The following is a 13,081-nucleotide window of genomic DNA, read 5'->3' as shown; positions in this document are numbered from 1 at the left end:
CCAGATAGATGAGCACATGGACACACGGACACAGGGAAGAACAGGCACCAGATAGACACATGGACACATGGAAGAGCAGGCACCAGATAGACGGACACATGGACACAGGGAAGAGCAGGCACCAGATAGACGGACACATGGACACAGGGAAGAACAGGCACCAGATAGATGGATGGGCGGTAAGATAACGGAGATATAAGGAAGATATAATGAGGAGATAATGAAGAGACTGTTGCTGCATTGTTAAGCTGCCGGTAATTCATTGTTGGAATGTAATTGTGTGTTTGTTTGTATTAACAACAAATAAACTTTTATACTCTGCACAGGAATGGTTTTCTTTCCCTGCTCACTGGGATCACCTTTCTTAATCCCGTCCTGAACAGTCTCATCCTCACTTTGGCCTCAGCGCTGTCATCCTCAGCTTAGTATATCAATATCCTTGTATCATTATTATTACTTTATATTAAGTTTTCTTGTATCATTATTATTACTTTATATTAAGTTTTCTAAGTTTCGTTGTATTCTCCATTCAGTGTGTTTCATAATCTTTCATCTCCCCAAAAGGGTACAAACCTTTGGAATATGAACTCATTGGACATAACAGTCTCGCTCGCTGAGCCAGGCTGCGGACGAGTGAGTGCAGAATGTGAGGGACACGAGAGGAGGAAATGAGATGAAGTTTTCAGTCATCGTTTGGAAAATCTATGACCCTAAAACACAGGGCGAGTTTTCCTAAAAGTGCAAGATCAGTATGAGGAGTCTGGATACGACATTCTAGAAAACCCAAGTTGTAGGAAGGTTCCATTAAAAGTGTGTAACGCTTTTTGGTTAATTTTTTCCTCTCCTCTCCTTGTCACGCCACATAACGCATCCAGTCCCACATATACAGTTTTCTAACACCAACAAGTCCCCTCCTCAATTACAAGTTTTCCAATATAATTTTACCCAAGCCCAACTTAACCTAACCTTACTCATGTTCCTTGCTGCCAAAATGCAATGAACAAAACTTAATCCCTCGACATATCCCCCAGACCATATTTTAAAAAGTTAATATCATGAATGAGTGTTTTGCAACGACCAAGCAGTGCTGCAGTGCGTTGTGTGGGCACAAGGGACTGCAAATTCCAGCAAGGCGTCCCTCGCAGTGAGACGGCGGACCTCTGGCACAACACCCAAAGGTACAATGTGTGGCCAGGCTGTTCAAGGGCATGGCAGGGAGAGGACGAAACTGTTGACTCGGCACTGTCTGGCGTGGTGTGGCCAGAAGACAGACTAACAGGAGTGATATTCTTAGGCGTAAAGGAAGTTCTGACAAGCTTCACTCACCTGTCACGTCGTGTCCAGGTGGAGGGCGGGCCTCAGGGAGGCGGCGGCCCGGTGCTCGCTGGCTCGCACCTCGGGTCGGTGAAGCCGCAGCAGGGAAGGGAAGGGAAGAGGGACTCGTCTACACTCGGTGTGCACTGAAAGAGGTACGATACTCACTATGGAAACTGAGGACGTGTAACACCTAATCACCAGTAAATGCAAGACATTATGGAAACACGAGAACATTTCGCTCCTTATCTTCAGTAAACACAAAATACATAATAAAAAATAAACAAACACCCAGTGTTCTGAAAACACAAGACTCATTAATAAAAAGAACCTAAACTTCAGTATTAACAAGACTCATTGAAAACATAATTTCTCACCTACTTGTATAAATTTCAGTAAATATTAGAACATTTATAATGGACATTTCACAATCTTCAATAAACATAAGGTTTACGGGATTTCAACATTCTTTGATGCTGAGGTAATAAGTTTCCACTGTTCTTCTAAAATAACAATGCTTTCCTTTTAAGAAAGCCGTTAGGAATTGCTTCAGGGGACAACATTTCTTAAAACAAGTGGCGATGCTTTTAAAGTGAAACTGCATGACGATTATAAAAAAGTTTAATCACCACCACCACGTTGTCGTGTTGTCGTGTTTGTCGCTGTTTGTTTTGCAGTTAATACCAATGTGTCAGACTGGCTGCTTGTGGCTGTCATAAAGTCTCATCCACGGTGTCGTTTTGAGAGCTAATAATAAAGTATCAGACTGGCCACTCGTGGCTGTCTCAAGTGTTCCGGGCACGAGTTTTGGTGCGCCTTGAAAAGTGATGATAATATTTCCCTGAATAACCAAACCCGCCGTGACGAGAAACTAGTGAATGGATGTTTCATGGCGGCGGCGGCTGAAAATAATAACCGTTGCTGTGAGGAACTTTATTTTCTCGTTACTGCGTCCGTCCGTTGGTGGTGAAACGACCTTGGAAATAATTAAGAAATCGTCGTCGTCGTCTTTACAACCCTCACGCGCGAGCAGACAGGACGGGGATGAAAAATGTAAATGAATAAAAATATTAATGAAGGAACAGCCTTTCCTCTTAGCCTTTCTCTTTCTGCTGCTTTATCTTTCATCCAGACTTTTATCTTTATTTTTTTCACTCGTAAATGCTCAGGGCGATATTCCTAAGCAGCGCCCAAGCTCACACATTTAACAAGGATTTCGTAGGAGTTATGGGCATTTCCAGAGGTAGTTTTATGACGCTGGTGGTAGTTTGATCCTTCTTCTGTACCATGAACCTAAAAACACTCCTTAGAACACAATCAGTCTTGTTTACGGCCTTTGGAGATGGATGATGTGTGCGGCGGAAGCGTCTAAACATGCCAGCCTCAGCGTGTGTGTCTGTACTGGTGGCCGTCTGTCGTCCTCCCTGGCTGTCCCTTCATTATAACTGTCTGCCTTTCACTCGAGACGGAGGGAGAGCTGAGACCAGTGCTGCCACCTGCCGTCTTATTACCTAGTTCTTCCGCAGCCCTCGCCAACAACCTCCCTCCTCCTCTTCGCTCCTTTATTCCCTCCCTCCCTCCCTCCCTTCCTTCCTTCCTTCACTTCTGGCCACTCCTTACAGTCTATTCACCCCTTCATTCTTCTCCTCGTCCTTCTCCTCTTTCACTTCTTTCCTTCCTTGCATATTCTGCGTTCACCTCCACTTCCCTTTCTCGCTCCTCCTCCTCCTCCTAGTACTCGTGAGTGATTCAGATCTCACACGTGAATGTCAAGTCGGCGAAAAACTGGATGGTTGCGACCATCACCTAATCCACCTAAAGATCAGAACAGACCATGAACTCACCGAAAACACGTCCAAGATCCAGACTACAAAAGAGCCAATTTTAATTTCGCTCGTGAGCTGCTAACCCAGACACCTTGGGAACCCATGACCTACACTCCTGTGGACGGAGCGTGGAATGGCTTCAAGAACAAACTCCTGGAGGTAGAGAGAACAACTGTTCCCATAAAGACAAGGAGAACAAATAATGCCACAAGCCCACCATGGATGACTACCCAGGTTCGACGGGCGATTAATTTAAAGAAGAGAACATACAACTCGCTCAAAGAAAACGGCACTGACGAGGCACGCGAACAGTACCATCAAAGCCTCAGAGCTTGCAGAACACTCATTCGCCAGCGTAAACGCGACTATGAAAAGCAAATTGCACGCGAAGCCAAGTCCAACCCGAAAAAGTTCTTCACGTATCTAAGAACCAAAAAGAAGACAAAAAGCAATATCGGTCCCTTAAAAGATGAAAGTGACGTACTAACACAGGACAGTAGACAAATGGTCGAAATCCTAAACAAAAACTTCGCGTCTGTGTTCACGGTCGAGAATACCCAGTCCGTACCCGAGCGCTCTACCCCACCGATGGGAGTCACTCCCCTAGAAATTGGCACAATCGACGAACGGGATGTGAAAAAGTACCTAGACAAACTCGAGACAAACAAGTCCACCGGACCCGACGACTTGTCCCCCAGGCTGCTCAAGGAACTCAAGCAGCAAATCCTCAAGCCACTCATCACCATCTACAATCTGTCACTACAACAAAACAAAATCCCAAAAGACTGGAAACAAGCGAATGTAACTCCGATCTACAAAAAAGGAGACAAAAGTGTGGCCCTAAACTACAGACCAATCAGCCTGACCTCTGTGGCGGGAAAAACCCTCGAGAAGATCATCCGAGACAAACTCGTTAGGTTCCTTGAAGACAACAACATCATTTCCGATGCTCAGCACGGTATCAGGAATAAGCGCTCATGCTTAAAAAAATTATTGGACTTCTTCCAAGGTATCTATGAAAACTGGGATAATCATATCCCCAGCGATGTTATATATCTAGACTTTCAGAAAGCTTTTGACAAAGTGGCACACGAAAGACTCCTCAAGAAACTCAAGTCGGCGGGATTAGGCGGCAAACTGATAGCGTGGATCAAGGACTGGCTCACTGGAAGAAAACAACGAGTTTTACTCAACGGACAGGCCTCCGAGTGGCTCCCGGTCGCAAGTGGAGTGCCACAGAGGTCAGTGCTGGGACCCATACTTTTCATCAAATATATCAACGACCTAGAACTAGGATTGAAATCCAATCTTTCAAAATTTGCCGACGACACAAAGGTGGGTGGGAAGGCCCTCACAACGGCAGACTGCGAAATTATCCAGAGAGACCTGGACCAGATCACTCGGTGGTCAGAAAAATGGCAGATGTCCTTCAACACTGCCAAATGTAAAGTAATGCATATCGGATCCAGAAACAGTAACCACACCACACATACCACATGGGTGGCGAACCACTACATGTTGTGCAAGAGGAAAGAGACCTCGGGGTCACCATCAGCAGTGACTTGAAACAAACAAAACACTGCAAGTCCGCCTGTAAGAAAGCCAATACAATGCTTGGGTTCATAGCGAGGAACTTCGAATACAAGACGCCGGGAGTTATGTTATCCTTGTACAATTCGTTGGTAAGGCCCCACCTGGAATACGCCGTGCAATTCTGGTCTCCTAATTACAGGAAAGACATTGAATTACTTGAGAGAGTACAGCGCCGCGCCACGAAGATGATACCATCACTGAGGACGAAGCCCTATGAAGAGCGACTCGAGCGACTCAACCTCTTCACGTTGGAAAAGAGACGCCTGCGGGGAGACATGATACAAGTCTTTAAGTACCTGAACAAGCTCAGCAACGTTGATCACTCCAAACTCTTCACGCTACAAACCAACGTGAGAACAAGAAACAACGGAAAAACAATTCAAGCAAGGCGATGCAATACCGACATCGGCAGGAGTTATTTCTCGAATAGAGTTGTTCGCCACTGGAACAGCCTTCCCGCAGAAGTGGTTAGCGCAGAGACCATCAACTCCTTCAAGAAACGCATTGATCGCCACTTTGCTGCATCGGGAGTGAACTGAACGTTCCCAAGAGTAGATACACAAGTGCTTTAATCCTTCCCTGCAAGCCACTCCTATAGCAAACGGATTGATTGAATCACTGAACGCAGGCAGCCTAGTAATGAGCCAACAGGCTTTCTGCTGCCTGCTAGTCCATGTTTCCATGTTTCCTCTTCTTGTTACCTAGCTCTTCCGCAGCCTCGCCAACAACGAGCTATGAATTAACATCAGCAAAGTGTATGGTCGCTAACTAGTGGTTAATACGTGCTCAGGTAGTTTGTTTCTTAGCTCCGCCCACTGGAACCACACACACACACACACACACACACACACACACACACACACACACACACACACACACACACACACACACACACACACACACACATATACACACACACACACACACACACACACACACACACATATACACACACATATATACACACACACACACACACACACACACACACACACACATATACACACACACACACACGAGCAGTCGTCCGGGTCACACGTGTCGACCTGTGCTCTCGCTCCCTCGGGCCAGGTCAGGCCGAGCTGACCTACAGGCCCTGCGTGGCCACCCTCACCTCGTCGCCCGCTGTTTTGTGGGATTCCTCTGCGGTTACGCCACCTCGACGCCCGTTTTGCTGTAGCCGTTCACTGTGGCTACAGGTATTGCGTTGGTGTCAGCCCCCGTCCCCTCCTCGAGGCCCGTGTCGCCGTGGACGTCCTTGGCGGCTACTGGTGATGTGCTTGCGAGTGCAGCCGCCCCATCACCTCGACGCCCGTGTTGCTGTGGGCATCCTCTGCGGCCACTGGTAATGTGCTTGTGAGTGCAGCCACCCCTTCACCTCGACGGCCGTGTTGCTATGGGCGTCCTCCGCGGCCACCGGTAATGTGCTAGTGAGTGCAGCCACCCCTTCACCTCGACGCCCGTGTTGCTGTGGTCGTCCTCTGCGGTTACGGGCAGTGTGTTAGCTTGCGGAGCCGTGCCCTCGCTTCGACGCCCGTGTTGCTCTCGACGCTTTTACGGCCACAGGTAGTGCATTAGTGTCGGCTGCCGTCCCCTCACCTTGACTCCCGAGTCGCCGTGGACATCCTCTGTGTCAACGGGCATTGTGTGCCGCTACGCCCTTGCTGCTGTAAGCGGCCTCTACGTCTTCGTGTCTACATGGGTGTCTCCCCCCCCCCCCCCTCACCGACGCCCTCGCCGCCGTGGGCCATAGTAGGCTATTGTAGGCGCCGGAGCCCGCATCCAGCCCACCGCGACGCCCGTTTCCCTGGGAGCCGCTTCAGCTCAGGCGTGCCGCTCCTTCGGCCTTTCATCGCGCGCGCCCCACGTGGCGGCCACTCCCTGACGTGAGTAGCAAGGAAATCCCCCGGGGAACTCCACTTAGGCTACTCCTGGGAGGGATTCTCTCCCGCGCAGCGGAATTTCTCCTCCTTGTCCTGACCCCGCCTCCCTCATCTCTCTCTCTCTCTCTCTCTCTCTCTCTCTCTCTCTCTCTCTCTCACACAACACACACAACAACAACGCCACACCCACCCACGCACACCCACAGACCCACGGCCACTCCTACCTTCTGTTCCCTTAGCCCTTCCTCCCACTTAGCACCCGGGCACTCCGCCTCCCTCCCCCACTCCCCTCATTTCTGACACCTCTCCTAGTCTCATCACCCGCACACCTGCTACGGTAAGCCTCACCTGCCACACCCTTTTTCCTCCCCAGCCCTTCCCCAGCTAACACCTCTGCCTATCTTCTCATCACCTCACTTACTACCCGTCCCTCCTCTCACCCCCCCCACACACACACACACACACACACACACACACACACACACACACACACACACACACACACACACACACACACACACACACACACACACACACACACACACACACACACACACACACACACACACACATCCAGAGGCCGGGCTCATATCCCTAACGGCCATACTATTATGTTCCTCCTGCGCTCATCTCACGATGCCTACTCCAGGTAGCCAACAGTCCTCATGTGTAGTGTGCGAAGTCGGCCCCACACCCACTCCAAGAAACGGCGTCCCTACATGCCGATCATGCCGGGAGTTTTTCCGGAGACACAGCCTTGCCAACCAACCAGCCGCGCCTTGCTCACGCAGTGGTAACTGCCGTGTCATACGCAATAGTCGCAACTCTTGCGTATCATGTCGTCTGAGGCGCTGTATCGACGCAGGCTTGCGCATCGACAACCCTGGGTCCTCAAGTCGAGATGGCGACGACGACGAGGTTTGCGCCGCCTGCAACCAGATCAATCGTGCCAAGCACACAATTGTGTGCGCAGTATGCAGTCGCGCCTCACATTTGACCTGCGTGGGTATCACCCGACGCCAGGCTGAACAGCTGCCCACCTGGCACTGCGACGGTTGCCTGCGTTCCGCTGCCTTAGAGGGCGCAGCTGATGACATACAGGCCGTCGCCTCAGCGACACCGCCCCTGGACATGGCGGCCACATTAGCCAACCTCAAAGCCACTAAAGGCATTCTGCGACATGTTCCACGCGGCCAGTGACACCGCGTGGCCTCCGGCTTGGCCAGCGCCATCACAGCAGCCCTTGAGCAGCACACGCCTACAGCATGGTGGCGCCTTTTCTCATATGCCTACTATAGTCCCCTCGCTTGCACCTCTACCCCCGCGACACCGACACTCGAACAACGGAGAGCTCTAAGACCATCCGGCTCCACTGAAACCGACACCGATGAAGCCTTGGCAAGGCGCGTCACCAGAAAGTGCGCCGACGGAGATATACGCGCTGCCCTTCGACTCCTCACCACCTCAGACAGCGTCGCACCCCCTAGCGCGGACACTCTAGCCGCCCTCCAGACCAAACACCCACCGGGAGACAGCGACGAGCCACTGCCCCAGCTATCCGACACAGACCCTGGCCACCTCGAGGTGTCTAAAGAGGACGTGCTGGCTGCCATCCACGCCTTCTCCCCAGGCTCTGCTGCCGGCCTTGACGGCATCCGGCCCATGCACTTACAGCAACTTGTAACGACAACACAGCCGAAGAAGGACAAAGGCTTCTAGGGCGATCACCGAACTCTGCAATGCCGCCCTAGCAGGAAACATACCTGAACCCGCAAGGCAAGCCTTCTTCAGTGCCAACCTCTTTGCCTTAAAGAAAAAGGATGGAGGCTTGCGGCCCATTGCAGTTGGCACAATTTATCGCCGTCTAGCCAGCAAACTCCTCTCCAAACGTATGTCCTCTGCCCTCTCACCTGAGCTGTGTCCTGCCCAGCTAGGAGTAGGAACGCGCCTGGGCTGCGAGGCGGCCGTTCACGCGGTGCGTGAGTTCGCCGACACACGCTCAGCAAACCGACGCCGTCATCATCAAGCTGGACGTCGCCAACGCCTTCAACACGATACACAGGTCTGCAGTGCTGCGTGAAGTGTTCAGACGCTTTCCCATGGCAGCGCCATTGGTGACTCAAGCTTATTCCCAGCCGTCACCCCTCCATTTTGGAACAGCCTGCATCCCATCCTGTCGCGGGGTGCAGCAGGGTGACCCCTTGGGACCGCTACTATTCGCCCTGGCGGTGGACCCCATCATACAATCTCTTGGCTCTCCACTAAACGTCTGGTATCTGGACGATGGCACGCTCGCTGGACCTGTTGCCACAGTCGCGGCCGATTTGCAACGTATAATTCCAGCATTCCGCGCCATTGGGTTGGAGGTCAACCCACTGAAGTGTGAGGTCACTCACCTTGGACCCCGGGGAGACAACGCTGATACTGGCATTATCGGCGACGTTGCCCCAAGTACCAGCAACGACAACGCTGGAGGCCTCACCACCTTCGACGCTTTTTTAAACAGAGCCCGATCCACACCTATCAACAGCCTCTCTCTTCTTGGAGCCCCCATTCACCCAGACTCCGCTGGCGAAGCGCTGGACAACATCAAACGCCTGACTGAGACCCTCATTCATAGAACTAGCCTTATCAGCAGCCATATGGCTTTGTTCTTCCTGACCAGGTATGCTTCTGTGCCGCGAGCCACCCACCTCATGCGTGCGGCACCGGTATATCTGGCAGGGGATGACCTTAGGGTCATAGATCAGCAGCTATGGGATGCCACATCACGTAGCTGCAACGTGGCCCTCGACGACATGGCCTGGACCCAAGCCTCTCTCCCACTTCGGCTTGGAGGATTGGGCCTCAGACGGTTGGCTGATGTGGCGCTGCCTGCCTACATTGCGTCTGTGGATGCTACGCGAGACCTGGTCTGTACAATCAACCGACGCCCCACCGGCGACAGACCGGCCCCCCTAGCATCCGCCATCGACGCCTTTACGGCTACGCAATGTCCCACCTTCAACCCTGAAGAGCCCTTACAGCAGCGCCACCTTGACGAGGCAGCCTCCGAACACCGCCTATCCAATCTTCTGTCCCACGCTAACCAGGTTGACAGAGCGCGGCTCCTTGCTGCCCGGGCTCCTCACAGCGGCGCCTGGCTCGGCCCTTCCGTCGAGAGACTCGGGCTTCTCCTCCCCGACGAGGCGGTCCGGACAGGAGTAGCCCTGCGACTGGGAGTCAACACACAGCAGCCCCACCGTTGTCGCTGCGGAGCCATGGCGGACAGGCTGGGACACCACAACCTGTCCTGCAAGAGAGACCCCGGTCGCCTGCCCCGCCACGCAGCCCTCAACGATGTGGTGTACAGGGCTCTGTCATCTGCCGGTGTGGCGGCCATCCTCGAGCCGCGGGGTCTAGACCGCGGCGATGGACGCCGTCCCGACGGCATCACTATTTACCCATTCACGCAGGGCAAGATGCTAGCGTGGGACGCCACCTGCGTGAACACCTTCGGCAGCACCCACCTCATCGACTGCGCTACCACAGCAGGCGCTGCCGCACGCTCCGCCGAGGCCCGGAAACGGCAGCGCTACGCCGACCTCGGTCAGCGGTATGACTTCATGCCGCTGACGGTGGAGACGACCGGAGTCCTCGGTCCCGCCTTCAGCGACCTCATCAAGACCCTCGGCAGGCGCATCCGAGAGAGGACGGGGGAAAAGCGGGAAACTGAGTGGCTGCGGCAGCGGGTCAGTCTCGCAGTGATCCGCGGGAACGCAGCAGCGCTATGCCAGCAGCGCCCCACATAAGACCCAACTCGTCCTATATTTTGTTATTCTTTATGTATAATTCCTTAGTTTTTTGTATTATTTATCTGTAGTATAGTAAAAGATATGGTTGAGTGCCACAGTCATCGGCGTTCCGGCAGGGGCCGATGAATTGCAATGCGAACAATCTAACCGATTGTTCCCATCGTAACTCCCTTCCGGATGGAGGCTCTTACACACACACACACACACACACACACACACACACACACACACACACACACACACACACACACACACACACACACACACACACACACACACACACACACACACACACACACACACACACACACACACACACACACACACACACACACACACACACACACACACTTATAAAGGTAGATTGATGGACAGATGCACAGTAATCCCACCCCCAACATCAACCATCATCACCACCACCACTATCCCCCTACCTCCATATTCACCTGATCGCTTTTTTTTTCTGAATGAACACGAATATGAAACCACACAATTAGAAAAGTAGGTATAGATATATATATGCCCAGACAGACATAGGTGGGTAAATCTTAGGAATAACGGCGTTTAGGGCACGGTGTGGCGGTAATTACAACATTTCTAGCACGTACGACGGGGTTTTGACAAGCGGACAGGCGTGTTTATGTCACAAGGGGTGTATTTCTCCACCCTGGCCTCACGATTTCTTCCAAGTCGATGGCGATGAGACTGTGAGCTCCGGGGTGAAGAAAGGGAGGAGCCCTCGCGGAAAAAATACACCCCTTGTGGCAAACACGCCTGTCCGCTAGTCAAAACCCCGTCGTACGTGCTAGAAATGTTGTAATTACTACTACACCGTGCCCTAAACGTGCACCCGCTAGCAGCCGCTATTCCTAAGCTTTACCAAAATATTTAGCGTGATGTCATAACGAAGTAAAACAGGTGAAAATGACAGGAGCAACACAGAGTTCGGTTTACAGACGAAGTATAAGAAACGATTTGTAAAGCCTATAAATGGCGGACACACACACACACACACACACACACACACACACACACACACACACACACACAATTAGCTAGGTGATGCGACCTTTTAACAGCTTGCTTGGTGTGTACCTTTTTTGGGGGGGAGGGAGAAGATCACACCTGCTCCTGGTCCTCCGGCTCCTCCTCCTCCTCCTCACTATTCTATATTATTCCTCCTTTCACTCTTAATTCCTTCCTCCTTTCAGTCCTCTTTTTCTTCTTCCTTAGTTTCTCCTTTCTGCCTCCGGTCCTCCTCCTCCTCTTTACTAGTCTTTCCTTCTTCACTTTCTTCCTTCTCCTCCTCTTCTTCGCCTTAGTCCTTACATTTTCTTTCTTCTTTCCTTCCTCCCTTCACTTCTTGCCACTCATTACATTTAACTCGTTCTCTCTCCCTTCCCTCCTCCTCCTCCACTTCCCCCCTTGCGTCACCTGTGTTCACCTCCACTTCCCCCCTTCCTCACTGTCTCCACCTCCTCCTCCCTCTCCTCCTCCTCCTCTTCACTCTCCTTTCCCTTCTTCCTGTTACCTTCTCCCTCATTCTACCTTCCTATCTTCTCCTCCATTGTTCTTCCTTCTTACCTCTTTTATCTTCCTTCCTCTTCCTGTTCCTCTTCACTATCCATTCCCTTCCGTCCTTCCTTCTCTGCCCTTCTCCTTTCACGATCAAGAATATACTGACACACACGCGCGCGGCCACCGGTCAGTGCTTCGCTAGTGATTCGAGTCGTCGAGTTCGAACCCGCGTTGAGTCGAACTTGTCAACTCTTTTTTTTTCTTTTCTTTTTAATTAGTCTTGTTCTATTACCTTGGGGAGAGAGAGAGAGAGAGAGAGAGAGAGAGAGAGAGAGAGAGAGACATACTAGGCTTTCCGCCTGTGCCTGGCAGCGGTGATACACGACCATTACGTGACTGTCTCTGATTACCTGTTCATCTCTCTCTCTCTCTCTCTCTCTCTCTCTCTCTCTCTCTCTCTCTCTCTCTCTCTCTCTCTCTCTCTCTCTCTCTCTCTCTCTCTCTCTCTCTCCATTATTCTTTTCTGGTCCTAGATAGACATGCCTCCGTGGTGCAGTGGTTAGCGTCACGGACTGCTATAGCGTATGCTCCCTACTTTGCCCTGATGAAAAAGCAACAGTCAGTCCCTTCAGGCGAGTCTACGAAGTACAGACGTCGGTTTGCAGACAGACAGACAGGCAAGATTCTCCTCAAGCCCTGCCATCCGCCACTGGAAGGAACAGCAATCCTACAGAAGTGTTTAGAAAGGGAAGCAAGGCAAGAAAGGAGGAATTAAAGAAAGGAGGCACGAATAAGGAAAGGAAGAAAGTAAAGTAAAAAGGAAGGAGGAAAGGAAATAAGGAAGGGAGGATGGATGGAATTAGTAGGGGAAGAAGGGAAAGAAAGTAAGAAATGAAGAAAAATAAGGAAGGAAGAAACGGAATAAGGGAAGGAAGAAAATATGAAATGAAGAAAAGAAAGTAAGGAATGCTTGAAAGGAGAATATATGGGAGGAAAGCAGAGAGGGAGGGAAGAAACAAGAGAAAAGGACAATGAAGCAGCAATGAAGAAAGGAAGAAGATAATGGGAGGAGGACAAACTGAAGAAGCATATATGAGGCGCGAAAGGAAGGATAAGGGAAGGAAGGGCAAGAAAGGAAGAAAGGAAGATGAAG

At 51.3% G+C, this 13,081-nt stretch overlaps 1 protein-coding gene and 1 long non-coding RNA gene across 4 annotated transcripts in view; one reads left to right on the top strand and one right to left on the bottom strand.

Annotated features, from left to right (window-relative positions):
• LOC127000639 (uncharacterized) overlaps window positions 1–12,091 on the bottom strand; it is a 64,955-nt gene extending 52,864 nt beyond the window's left edge. The window contains exons 1-2 of the long non-coding RNA XR_007754364.1: window positions 11,995–12,091; window positions 1,327–1,460 (exon numbers count right to left, since the gene is read on the bottom strand). This is a non-coding gene — a long non-coding RNA (uncharacterized LOC127000639). The remainder of the gene's footprint in view (window positions 1–1,326; window positions 1,461–11,994) is intronic.
• The window catches only part of LOC127000637 (serine/arginine repetitive matrix protein 2-like), a 101,658-nt gene that overhangs the window by 52,859 nt on the left and 35,718 nt on the right, over window positions 1–13,081 (top strand). The gene's annotated exons all lie outside the window — the stretch shown is intronic.

This window comes from Eriocheir sinensis, chromosome 19 (genome assembly GCF_024679095.1).
Source record: "Eriocheir sinensis breed Jianghai 21 chromosome 19, ASM2467909v1, whole genome shotgun sequence".
In the NCBI taxonomy this organism is placed as follows: domain Eukaryota; kingdom Metazoa; phylum Arthropoda; class Malacostraca; order Decapoda; family Varunidae; genus Eriocheir; species Eriocheir sinensis.
This window is presented reverse-complemented; position numbering and strand designations above follow the sequence as displayed.